We start from the raw sequence: 13,436 nt of genomic DNA on the forward strand, positions 1-13,436 counted from the left end.
TGGTCGAGAGGAGACATGTTTTAAGTTAAGTCAGTGGTTATTGTTATTTTAGCTAAATACTCGGTTAATTCTCTGGTTAGATGATTGTGTACTATCCCATTGATTAATTCACGTGCTGGTGATATTGATCATTGCTCAATAAGGATTTTTATTTATATTATTGCATGCTAAAGAATATTTCTGGCTATTATATTTACCATTTAATTGTTATGGTTGTCACCCTTAGCGTAGATACATTGTTTTCCCAATTTATGCAGTGTTTTTTCTTTACCCCTAGACACATGTTGGCAAGGCCGATATAATATATATTGAACACTGCGGGAAAAGAACCGTACTAAGTATCAAGGGTTATAACAACTACCACCCAAACATCCACAACATTATGAAGTAAACTACTCCCCATAAATCATCAACATTACTAACTAAACTACCCCCAACAATTAACAACATTACGAACTAAAATACCACCAACAACCAACAAAATTAAGGAATAAACTACCGCCCAAGATACACAACATTATTAAACTTTCCACCAACTAAGTACAATATTTTGAACTGAACTACCAACCAACAATCCACAACATTACGAGCTAAATTACCCCCCTAAAACCACAACACTATGGACTAAACTACTCCCAACAATCCACAACTTTACGAACTAAACTACCCCCTAAAACCACAACATTACGGACTAAACTACTCCCAACAATCCACAACTTTACGAACTAAACTACCACCTCAAAAATCATCAACATTACGAACTAAACTACCACCCAACAACCCGATACATTTCGAACTAAACTAGCAATAATTAATCCATAATACTAGGAACTAAACTACCCCGCAACAATCCACATCCATACGAATTGAACTACCACCCAACAATTCACAACATTATGAACTAAACCACTCCCCAAAAATCATCAACATTAGAAACGAAACTTCCCCCAATGATTAACAACATTAGGAATTAAAATACCGCCCAACAATCCACTAAACTAAGGAATAAGCTACCGCCCAACATACACAACATTACAACATTATTAAACTTCCCACCAACTACAACATTACGAACTAAACTATCACCCAACAATCCACAACATTAAGGACAAAACTACCCCCAACAATCCACAACATTACGAAAAACACTACCAACAACAATCCATAACATTTCGAACTAAACTACCTCTTAACAATCCACAACAGTACAAACTAAACTACCCCCCCCCCAAAATCCTCAACGTTACGAACTAAACTACCCCGAACAATTAACAACTTTACGAATTAAAATACCTCCCAACAATCCACAAAATTCAGGAATAAACTAGCGCCCAACAATCCACAACATTACGAACTAAACTACCCCCAAACAATCCACAACATTACGGAATAAATTACCCCCAACAATCCATAACATTTCGAACTAAATTGCCCCACAACAATCCATAACATTACGAACTAAACTACTCAACAACAATCTAGAACATTGCGAACTAAACTACCCCAACAATACACAACATTACGAACTAAACTAAAACCCAACAATCCACAACCTTACGGACTAAACTACCCCCTAACTATCCACAACATTACAAACTAAACTTCCATCCAACAATCCACAACATTACAAACTAGACTACAACCCAAGAATCAACACCATTACGGACAAAACTACCTCCCAATAATCCACAACATTACATACTAAACTACCCCCTAACAATCCACAACATTAATGACTAAATCACCCGACAACAATCCGCAACATTACGAACTAAACTACCCCCTAACAATCCACAGCATTAAAACTAAACTACCTCCCAACAATCCACAATATACCGAACTAAACTACCTCATAACAATCCACAGCATTAAGGACAAAACTACCCCTAACAATCCTTAACATTACGAACTAAAGTACCCCCAACAATCCACAACATTACGAACTCAACTACCCCCAACAATCCACGACATTACGAACTCAACTACCCCCAACAATCCACAACATTACGAACTAACTATCTCTAACAAAATACACCATTACGAACTAAACTACCACCCAATAATCCAAAACATTAACGACTAAACCGACCCCCAACAATCCACAACATTAAACACTAAATTACCCCCTAACAATCACAACATTAAGACCTAAACGACCACCCAACAATCCACAACATAACAAACTAAACTAAAATTCAATAATCCACAGGATTAGGACCTAAACTACCACACATCAATCCACAACATTACGAACTAAAATATCTCCCAACAATCCACAACATTACTGAATAAAATACCCCCTTAACAATCCACAACATTACGAACTAAACTCCCCCAACAATCCACAACATTTCGAACTAAACTACCCCAAACAATCCTCAATATTACGAACTAAACTAACCCCCATCAATCCACAACATTTCGAAATAAACTACCCCCAACAATCCAGAATATTACTAACTAACCTACCCCCTAACATTCCACATTATTACGAACTAAACTACCCCCGAACCATCCACAACGTTACGAACTAAACTACCCCCGAACCATCCACAACGTTACGAACTAAACTACCCCCGAACCATCCACAACGTTCGAACTAAACTAGCCCCACCAATCCACAATCTTTCATATTAAAATACCCAGCAAAAATCTTCAACATTACGAACTAAACTACCCCCGAACAATTCACAACAATAGTAACTAAACTACGCCTAAAAATTCACACCATTACGACTTAAAATACCTCCCAACAATCTACAAAATTAGGGTCTAAACTACTGCAAAACAATTCACAACATTACGAACTAAACTACCCGCAAACAATCCACAACATTTCAAACTAAACTACCCCCTCAAACTACATAATTACGAACAACCCCCAACAATCCACAACTTTACGAACTAAACTACCCCCCTAAAATCATCAACATTACGAACTAAACTACAAGCCAACAATCCACAACATTAATACATAAACTACCCCCCAACAATCCACAACATTACGAACTAAACTACCCCCAACAATTAACAACATTACGAATTAAAATACCTCTCAACAATCCACAACATTACGAACTAAACTAATACCCCCAACAATCCACAACATTACGGACTAAAGTACTCCCTAACAATCCACAACTTTATGACCTAAACTTCCACCCAACAATCCACAACATTACAAACTAGACTACAACCCAAGAATCAACACCATTACGGACGAAACTACCTCCCAATAATCCACAACATTACAAACTAAACTACCTCCAATCAATCCACAACATTACAAACTAAACCACTGGACAACATTCCGCAACATTACAAACTAAACTATCCCCTATCAATCCACAGCATTACAACTAAACTACCTCCCAACATTCCACAAAATACCGAACTAAACTACCTCCTAACAATCCACAGCGTTAAGGACTAAACTACCCCTAACAATCCTCAACATTACGAACTAAACTTCCGCCAACAATTACCAACATTACGAATTAAAATAACTCCCAACAATCCACAAAATTAAGGAATAAACTACCACCCAACAATCCAAAACATTAACGACTAAATCGCCCCCCAACAATCCACAACATTATGAACTAAACTAACACCCAACAATCCACAACATTTAGGACAAAACTACCCCAACAATCCATAACATTACGAACTAAACTACCCCAACAATGCATAACATTTCGAACTAAACTACCCCTCAACAATGTACAACATTACGATCTAAACTACTCCACAACAATCCAGAACATTACGAATTAAACTACCATAACAATCCACAGTATTATGAAATAAACTCCTTTCAACAATCCACAAAATTAAAGACTAAATTTCCCCAACAATCAAACTATTACGACCTGAACTACCACCCAACAATCTACAACATTACGAACTAAACTAAAATCCAATAATCAATAACATACCGAACTAAACTACCTTCTAACAATCCACAGCATTAAGGACTAAACTACCCCTAACAATCCTCAGCATTACGAACTAAACTCCCCCCAACAATTAACAACATTATGAATTAAAATACCTCCAACAATCAACAAAGTTAAGGAATAAACTACCCCCAACAAACCACAACTTTACGAACAAAACTACCCCCAACAATCCACAACATTACGAACTAAACTACCACCCAACAATCCACAACATTACGAGCTAAACTACCCCCCAACAATCCACAACATTACGAACTAAACTTCCCACCAACAAACCACAACATTAAGAACTAAACTACCTCCTAACAATCCACAACATTAAGAAAAAACTACCCCAAACAATCCATAACATTACGAACTAAACTACCCCAACAATCCATAAAATTTTGAACTAAACTACCCCGCAACAATCCACAACATTACGAACGAAACTACTCCTCAACAATCAAGAACATTACGAATTAAACTACCCCAACAATCCAAAACACTATGAAATTACCTACCCTCAACAATCCACAACATTAGAGACTAAATTACCCCCCAACAATCCCCAACATTACTGACTAAACAACCCCCCTAACAATTCACAACATTACGAACTAAACTACCCCCAACAATCCACAACATTTCAAACTAAACTACGCCTAACAATCCTCAACATTACTTACTAAAGTACCACTCCTACAATCCACAACATTATGAACTAAACTACCCCCAACAATCAACAACAATTCGAACTAAACTACCCAAACAATCTTGAACATTACGAACTAAATTACCCCCAAATAACATAACGAAATAAACTACCACCGAACAATCCACAACATTATGAACTAAACTACCCCAACAATCCACAACATTACTAACTAAACTACCCCCTAACAATCCACATCATTACTGACTAAACTACCCCCCTAACCATCCACAACATTACAAACTAAACTACCACCCAACAAATCACAACATTACAAACTAGACTACAACCCAAGAATCAACACCATTACGAACTAATCTACCTCCCAATAATCAACACCAATACGAACTAAACTACCTCCCAATAATCCACAACATTACAAACTAAACTATCTCCAATCAGTCCACAACACTAATGACAAAACCACCCCACAACAATCCACAACATTAAGGACAAAACTACCCCAACAATCCATAACATTACGAACTAAACTACCCCAACACTCCAGAACATTAGGAAATAAACTACCTTCAACAATCCACAAAGTTAAAAACTAAGTTACCCCAAAGTAATCACAACATTACGACTTGAACTACCACCCAACAATCACAACATTACGAACTAAACTAAAACCCAATAATCCACAACATACCGAACTAAACTACCTCCTAACAATCCACAGCATTAAGGACTAAACTACCCCTAGCAATCCTCAACATAATGAACTAAACTACCTCCAACAATTAATAACATTACGAATTAAAATACCTCCCAACAATCCACAAAGTTAAGGAATAAACTACCGCCCAACAACCCTCAACATTACGAACTAAACTATCTCTAACAAAGTACAACATTACGAACTAAACTATCACCCAACAATCCAAAACATTAACGACTAAACCGACCCCCAACAATCCACAACATTACGAATTAAATTACCCCCTAACAATCCACAACATTACGAACCAAACTTCCCACCAACAAACCACAACATTACGATCCAAACTACCTCCCAACAATCCACAACATTAAGGAAAAAACTACCCCCAACAATCCATAATATTACGAACTATACTACCCCTATACTATACTATACTGGAGCCGGTCGGCCGAGCGGACAGCACGCTGGACTTGTGATCCTGTGGTCCTGGGTTCGATCCCAGGCGCCGGCGAGAAACAATGGGCAGAGTTTCTTTCACCCTATGCCCCTGTTACCTAGCAGTAAAATAGGTACCTGGGTGTTAGTCAGCTGTCACGGGCTGCTTCCTGGGGGTGGAGGCCTGGTCGAGGACCGGGCCGCGGGGACACTAAAAAAAAAAAAGCCCCGAAATCTTCTCAAGATAAACTCAAGATAACCCCTCACCAATCCATAAAATTTCGAACTAAACTACCCCTCAACAATCCACAACATTACGAACTAAACTACTCCACAACTAACTAGAACATTACGAATTAAACTACCCCAACAATCCACATTTCGAACAAAACTACGCCTAACAATCCTCAACATTACGAACTAAAGTACCACTCCTGCAATCCACAACATTATAAACTAAACTACCCCCCAACAATCAACAACATTTTCGAACTAAACTTCCCCCAACAATCCACAACATTACGAACTAAACTACTCCACAACTAACCAGAACATTACGAATTAAACTACCCCAACAATCCACAACATTATGAAATAAACTACCCTCAACAATCCACAACATTAAAGACTAAATTACCCCCCAACAATCACAACATTACAACCTGCACTACCACACATCAATCCACAACATTACGAAATAAATATCTCCCAACAATCCACAACATTACTGACTAAACAACCCCCCTATTAATCCACAACATTACGAATACAACTACCCCCAACAATCCACATTTCGAAAAAAACTATGCCTAACAATCCTCAACATTACGAATTAAAGTACCACTCCTGCAATCCACAACAATATGAACTAAACTACCTACCAACAATCAACAACATTTCGAACTAAACTTCCCCCAACAATCCTGAACATTAAGAACTAAATTACCCCAAAAAAATTAACAACATAACGAAATAAACTACCACCGAACAATCCAAAACATTACGAACTAAACTACCCCAATAATTCACAACATTATGCATTAAACTACCCCCAACATTCCACAACATTACAAATTAAACTAAAACCCAACAATCCACAACATTACTAACTAAACTACCCTCTAACAATCTACAACATTACGGACTAAACTACCCCCTAACAATCCACAACATTACAAACAAAACTACCAACCAACAATTCACAACATTACAAACTAGACTACAACACAAGAATCAACACCATTACGAAATAAACTACCTCCCAATAATCCTCAACATTACAAACTAAACTATCTCCTATCAATCCACAACATTAAGGACAAAACTACCCCAACAATCCATAACATTACGAACTAAACTACCCCAACAATCCATAACATTACGAACTAAACTACGCCAACAATGCATAACATTTCGAACTAAACTACCCCTCAACAATCTGCAACATTACGAACTAAACTAAAACCCAATAATCCACAACATACCGAACTAAACTACCTCCTAACAATCCACAGCATTAACGACTAAATTACCCCTAGCAATCCTCAACATAATGAACTAAACTACCTCCAACAATTAATAACATTACGAATTAAAATACCTCCCAACAATCCACAAAGTTAAGGAATAAACTACCGCCCAACAACCCACAACATTACAAACTAAACTACTCCCAACAATCCACAACATTACGAACTAAACTATCTCTAACAAAATACAATATTACGAACTAAACTATCACCCAACAATCCAAAACATTAACGACTAAACCGACCCCCAACAATCCACAACATTACGAAATAAATTACCCCCTAACAATCCACAACATTACGAACTAAACTTCCCACCAACAAACCACAACATTACGATCCAAACTACCTCCCAACAATCCAAAACATTAAGGAAAAAACTACCCCCAATAATCCATAATATTACGAACTATACTACCCCTCAACAATCCATAAAATTTCGAACTAAACTACCCCTCAACAATCAACAACATTACGAACTAAACTACTCCACAACTAACCAGAACATTACGAATTAAACTACCCCAACAATCCACAACATTATGAAATAAACTACCCTCAACAATCCGCAACATTAAAGACTAAATTACCCCCCAACAATCACAACATTACGACCTACACTACCACACATCAATCCACAACATTACGAAATAAATATCTCCCAACAATCAAAAACATTACTGACTAAACAACCCCCTATTATTCAACAACATTACGAATACAACTACCCCCAACAATCCACATTTCGAACAAAACTACGCCTAACAATCCTCAACATTACGAACTAAAGTACCACTCCTGCAATCCACAACATTATGAACTAAACTACCCCCCAACAATGAACAACATTTCGAACTAAACTTCCCCCAACAATCCTGAACATTAAGAACTAAATTACCCCCAAAAAATCCACAACATAACGAAATAAACTACCACCGAACAATCCAAAACATTACGAACTAAACTACCCCAATAATTAACAACATTATGCATTAAACTACCCCCAACATTCCACAACATTACAAATTAAACTAAAACCCAACAATCCACAACATTACTAACTAAACTACCCCCTAACAATCCACAACATTACAAACTAAACTACCAACCAACAATTCACAACATTACAAACTAAATTACAACACAAGAATCAACATCATTACGAAATAAACTACCTCCCAATAATCCTCAACATTACAAACTAAACTATCTCCTACCAATCCACAACATTAAGGACAAAACTACCCCAACATTCCATAACATTACGAACTAAACTACCCCCAACAATCCACAACATTGCGGAGTAAACTACCCCTACTGAAACCATTACAATCCAATCGACCCCCCAAACAAACCACAACCTTACGAGCTAAACTACTCCCAACAATCCACAACATTACTGACTAAACAACCCCCTAACAATCCACAACATTAGGAATTAAACTACCCCCAACAATCCACATTTCGAACAAAACTACGCCTAACAATCCTCAACATAACGAACTAAAGTACCACTCCTGCAATCCACAACATTACGAACTAAACTACCCCCCAACAATAAACAACATTTCACACTAAACTTCCCCAACAATCCTGAACATGAAGAACTAAATTACCCCCAAAAAATCCACAACATAACGAAATAAACTACCACCGAACAATCCAAAACATTGCAAACAAAACTACCCCAATAATTCCCAACATTATGCATTAAACTACCCCCAACATTCCACAACATTACAAACTAAACTAAAACCCAACAATCCACAACATTACTAACTAAACTACCCCCTAGCAATCCACAACATTACGGACTAAACTACCAACCAACAATTCACAACATTACAAACTAGACTACAACACAAGAATCAACACCATTACGAAATAAACTACCTCCCAATAATCCTCAACATTACAAACTAAACTAGCTCCTACCAATCCACAACATTAAGGACAAAACTACCCCAACAATCCATAACATTACGAACTAAACTACCCCAACAATCCATAACATTACGAACTAAACTACGCCAACAATGCATAACATTTCGAACTAAACTACCCCTCAACAATCTGCAACATTACGAACTAAACTAAAACCCAATAATCCACAACATACCGAACTAAACTACCTCCTAACAATCCACAGCATTAAGGACTAAACTACCCCTAGCAATCCTCAACATAATGAACTAAACTACCTCCAACAATTAATAACATAACGAATTAAAATACCTCCCAACAATCCACAAAGTTAAGGAATAAACTACCGCCCAACAACCCACAACATTACAAACTAAACTACTCCTAACAATCCACAACATTACGAACTAAACTATCTCTAACAAAATACAATATTACGAACTAAACTATCACCCAACAATCCAAAACATTAACGACTAAACCGATCCCCAACAATCCACAACATTACGAAATAAATTACCCCCTAACAATCCACAACATTACGAACTAAACTTCCCACCAACAAACCACAACATTACGATCCAAACTACCTCCCAACAATCCACAACATTACGAACTAAACTTCCCACCAACAAACCACAACATTACGATCCAAACTACCTCCCAACAATCCACAACATTAAGGAAAAAACTACCCCAACAATCCATAATATTACGAACTATACTAGCCCTCAACAATCCATAAAATATCGAACTAAACTACCCCTCAACAATCCACAACATTACGAACTAAACTACTCCACAACAAACCAGAACATTACGAATTAAACTACCCCAACAATCCACAACATTATGAAATAAACTACCCTCAACAATCCACAACATTAAAGACTAAATTACCCCCCAACAATCACAACATTACGACCTACACTACCACACATCAATCCACAACATTACGAAATAAATATCTCCCAACAATCCACAACATTACTAACTAAACAACCCCCTATTAATCAACAACATTACGAATACAACTACCCCCAACAATCCACATTTCGAACAAAACTACGCCTAACAATCCTCAACATTACGAACTAAAGTACCACTCCTGCAATCCACAACATTATGAATTAAACTACCCCCCCAACAATCAACAACATATCGAACTAAACTTCTCGCAACAATCCTGAACATTAACTACTAAATTACCCCCCCAAAAAATCCACAACATAACGAAATAAACTACCACCGAACAATCCAAAACATTACGAACTAAACTACCCCAATAATTCACAACATTATGCATTAAACTATCCCCAACATTCCACAACATTACAAATTAAACTAAAACCCAACAATTCACAACATTACTAACTAAACTACCCTCTAACAATCCACAACATTACGGACTAAACTACCCACTAACAATCCACAACATTACAAACTAAACTACCAACCAACAATTCACAACATTACAAACTAGACTACAACACAAGATTCAACACCATTACGAAATAAACTACCTCCCAATAATCCTCAACATTACAAACTAAACTATCTCCTATCAATCCACAACATTAAGGACAAAACTACCCAAACAATCAATAACATTACGAACTAAACTACCCCAACAATGCATAACATTTCGAACTAAACTACCCCTCAACAATCTATAACATTACGAACTAAACTACTCCACAACAATCCAGAACATTACGAATTAAACTACACCAACAATCCACAACATTATGAAATAAACTACCCTCAATAATCCACAAAATTAAAGACTAAATTACCCCAACAATCACAACATTACGACCTGAACTACCACCCAACAATCCACAACATTACGAACAAAAATAAAACCCAATAATCCACAACATACCAAACTAAACTACCTCCTAACAATCCACAGCATTAAGGACTAAACTACCCCTAACAATCCTCAACATTACGAACTAAACTACCCCCAACAATTAACAACATTACGAATTAAAATACCTCCCAACAATCCGCAAAGTTAAGGAACAAACTACCGCCCAACAGTCCACAACATTACGAACTAAACTACCCCCAACAATCCACAACATTGCGGAATAAACTAACCCTACTCAAACCATTACAATCAAATCTACCCCCAAACAAACCACAACTTTACGAGCTAAACTACTCCCAACAATCCACAACATTACTGACAAAACAACCCCCTAACAATCCACAACATTAGGAATTAAACTACCCCCAACAATCCACATTTCGAACAAAACTACGCCTAACAATCCTCAACATAACGAACTAAAGTACCACTCCTGCAATCCACAACATTACGAACTAAACTACCCCCCAACAATAAACAACATTTCGAACTAAACTTCCCCAACAATCCTGAACATGAAAAACTAAATTACCCCCAAAAAATCCACAACATAACGAATTAAACTACTACCGAACAATCCAAAACATTGCGAACTAAACTACCCCAATAATTCACAACATTATGCATTAAACTACCCCCAACATTCCACAACATTACAAACTAAACTAAAACCCAACAATCCACAACATTACTAACTAAACTACCCCCTAATAATCCACAACATTACGGACTAAACTACCCCCTAACAATCCACAACATTACAAACTAAACTACCAACCAACAATTCACAACATTACGAACTAAACTACTCCACAACTAACCAGAACATTACGAATTAAACTACCCCAACAATCCACAACATTATGAAATAAACTACCCTCAACAATCCACAACATTAAAGACTAAATTACCCCCCAACAATCACAACATTACGACCTACACTACCACACATCAATCCACAACATTACGAAATAAATATCTCCCAACAATCAAAAACATTACTGACTAAACAACCCCCTATTAATCAACAACATTAAGAATACAACTACCCCCAACAATCCACATTTCGAACAAAACTACGCCTAACAATCCTCAACATTAAGAACTAAAGTACCACTCCTGTAATCCACAACATTATGAACTAAACTACCGCCCAACAATCAACAACATTTCGAACTAAACTTCCCCCAACAATCCTGAACATTAAGAACTAAATTACCCCCAAAAAATCCACAACATAACGAAATAAACTACCACCGAACAATCCAAAACATTACGAACTAAACTACTCCAATAATTCACAACATTATGCATTAAAGTACCCCCAACATTCCACAACATTACAAATTAAACTAAAACCCAATAATCCACAACATTTCTAACTAAACTACCCTCTAACAATCCACAACATTACGGATTAATCTACCCCCTAACAATCCACAACATTACAAACTAAACTACCAACCAACAATTCACAACATTACAAACTAGATTACAACACAAGAATCAACACCATTACGAAATAAACTACCTCCCAATAATCCTCAACATTACAAACTAAACTATCTCCTACCAATCCACAACATTAAGGACAAAACTACCCCAACAATCCATAACATTACGAACTAAACTACCCCCAACAATCCACAACATTGCGGAGTAAACTACCCCTACTGAAACCATTACAATCAAATCTACCCCCAAACAAACCACAACTTTACGAGCTAAACTACTCCCAACAATCCACAACATTACTGACTAAACAACCCCTAACAATCCACAACATTAGGAATTAAACTACCCTCAACAATCCACATTTCGAACAAAACTACGCCTAACAATCCTCAACATAACGAACTAAAGTACCACTCCTGCAATCCACAACATTACGAACTAAACTACCTCCCAACAATAAACAACACTTCGAACTAAACTTCCCCAACAATCCTGAACATGAAGAACTAAATTACCCCCAAAAAATCCAGAACATTACGAAATAAACTACCACCGAACAATCCAAAACATTGCGAACTAAACTACCCCAATAATACCCAACATTATGCATTAAACTACCCCCCAACATTCCACAACATTACAAACTAAACTAAAACCCAACAATCCACAACATTACTAACTAAACTACCCCCTAGCAATCCACAACATTTCGGACTAAACTACCCCCTAACAATCCACAACATTACAAACTAAACTACCAACCAACAATTCACAACATTACAAACTAGACTACAACACAAGAATCAACACCATTACGAAATAAACTACCTCCCAATAATCCTCAACATTACAAACTAAACTATCTCCTATCAATCCACAACATTAAGGACAAAACTAC

This window comes from Procambarus clarkii, chromosome 58 (genome assembly GCF_040958095.1).
Source record: "Procambarus clarkii isolate CNS0578487 chromosome 58, FALCON_Pclarkii_2.0, whole genome shotgun sequence".
Taxonomy (NCBI): Eukaryota; Metazoa; Arthropoda; class Malacostraca; order Decapoda; family Cambaridae; genus Procambarus; species Procambarus clarkii.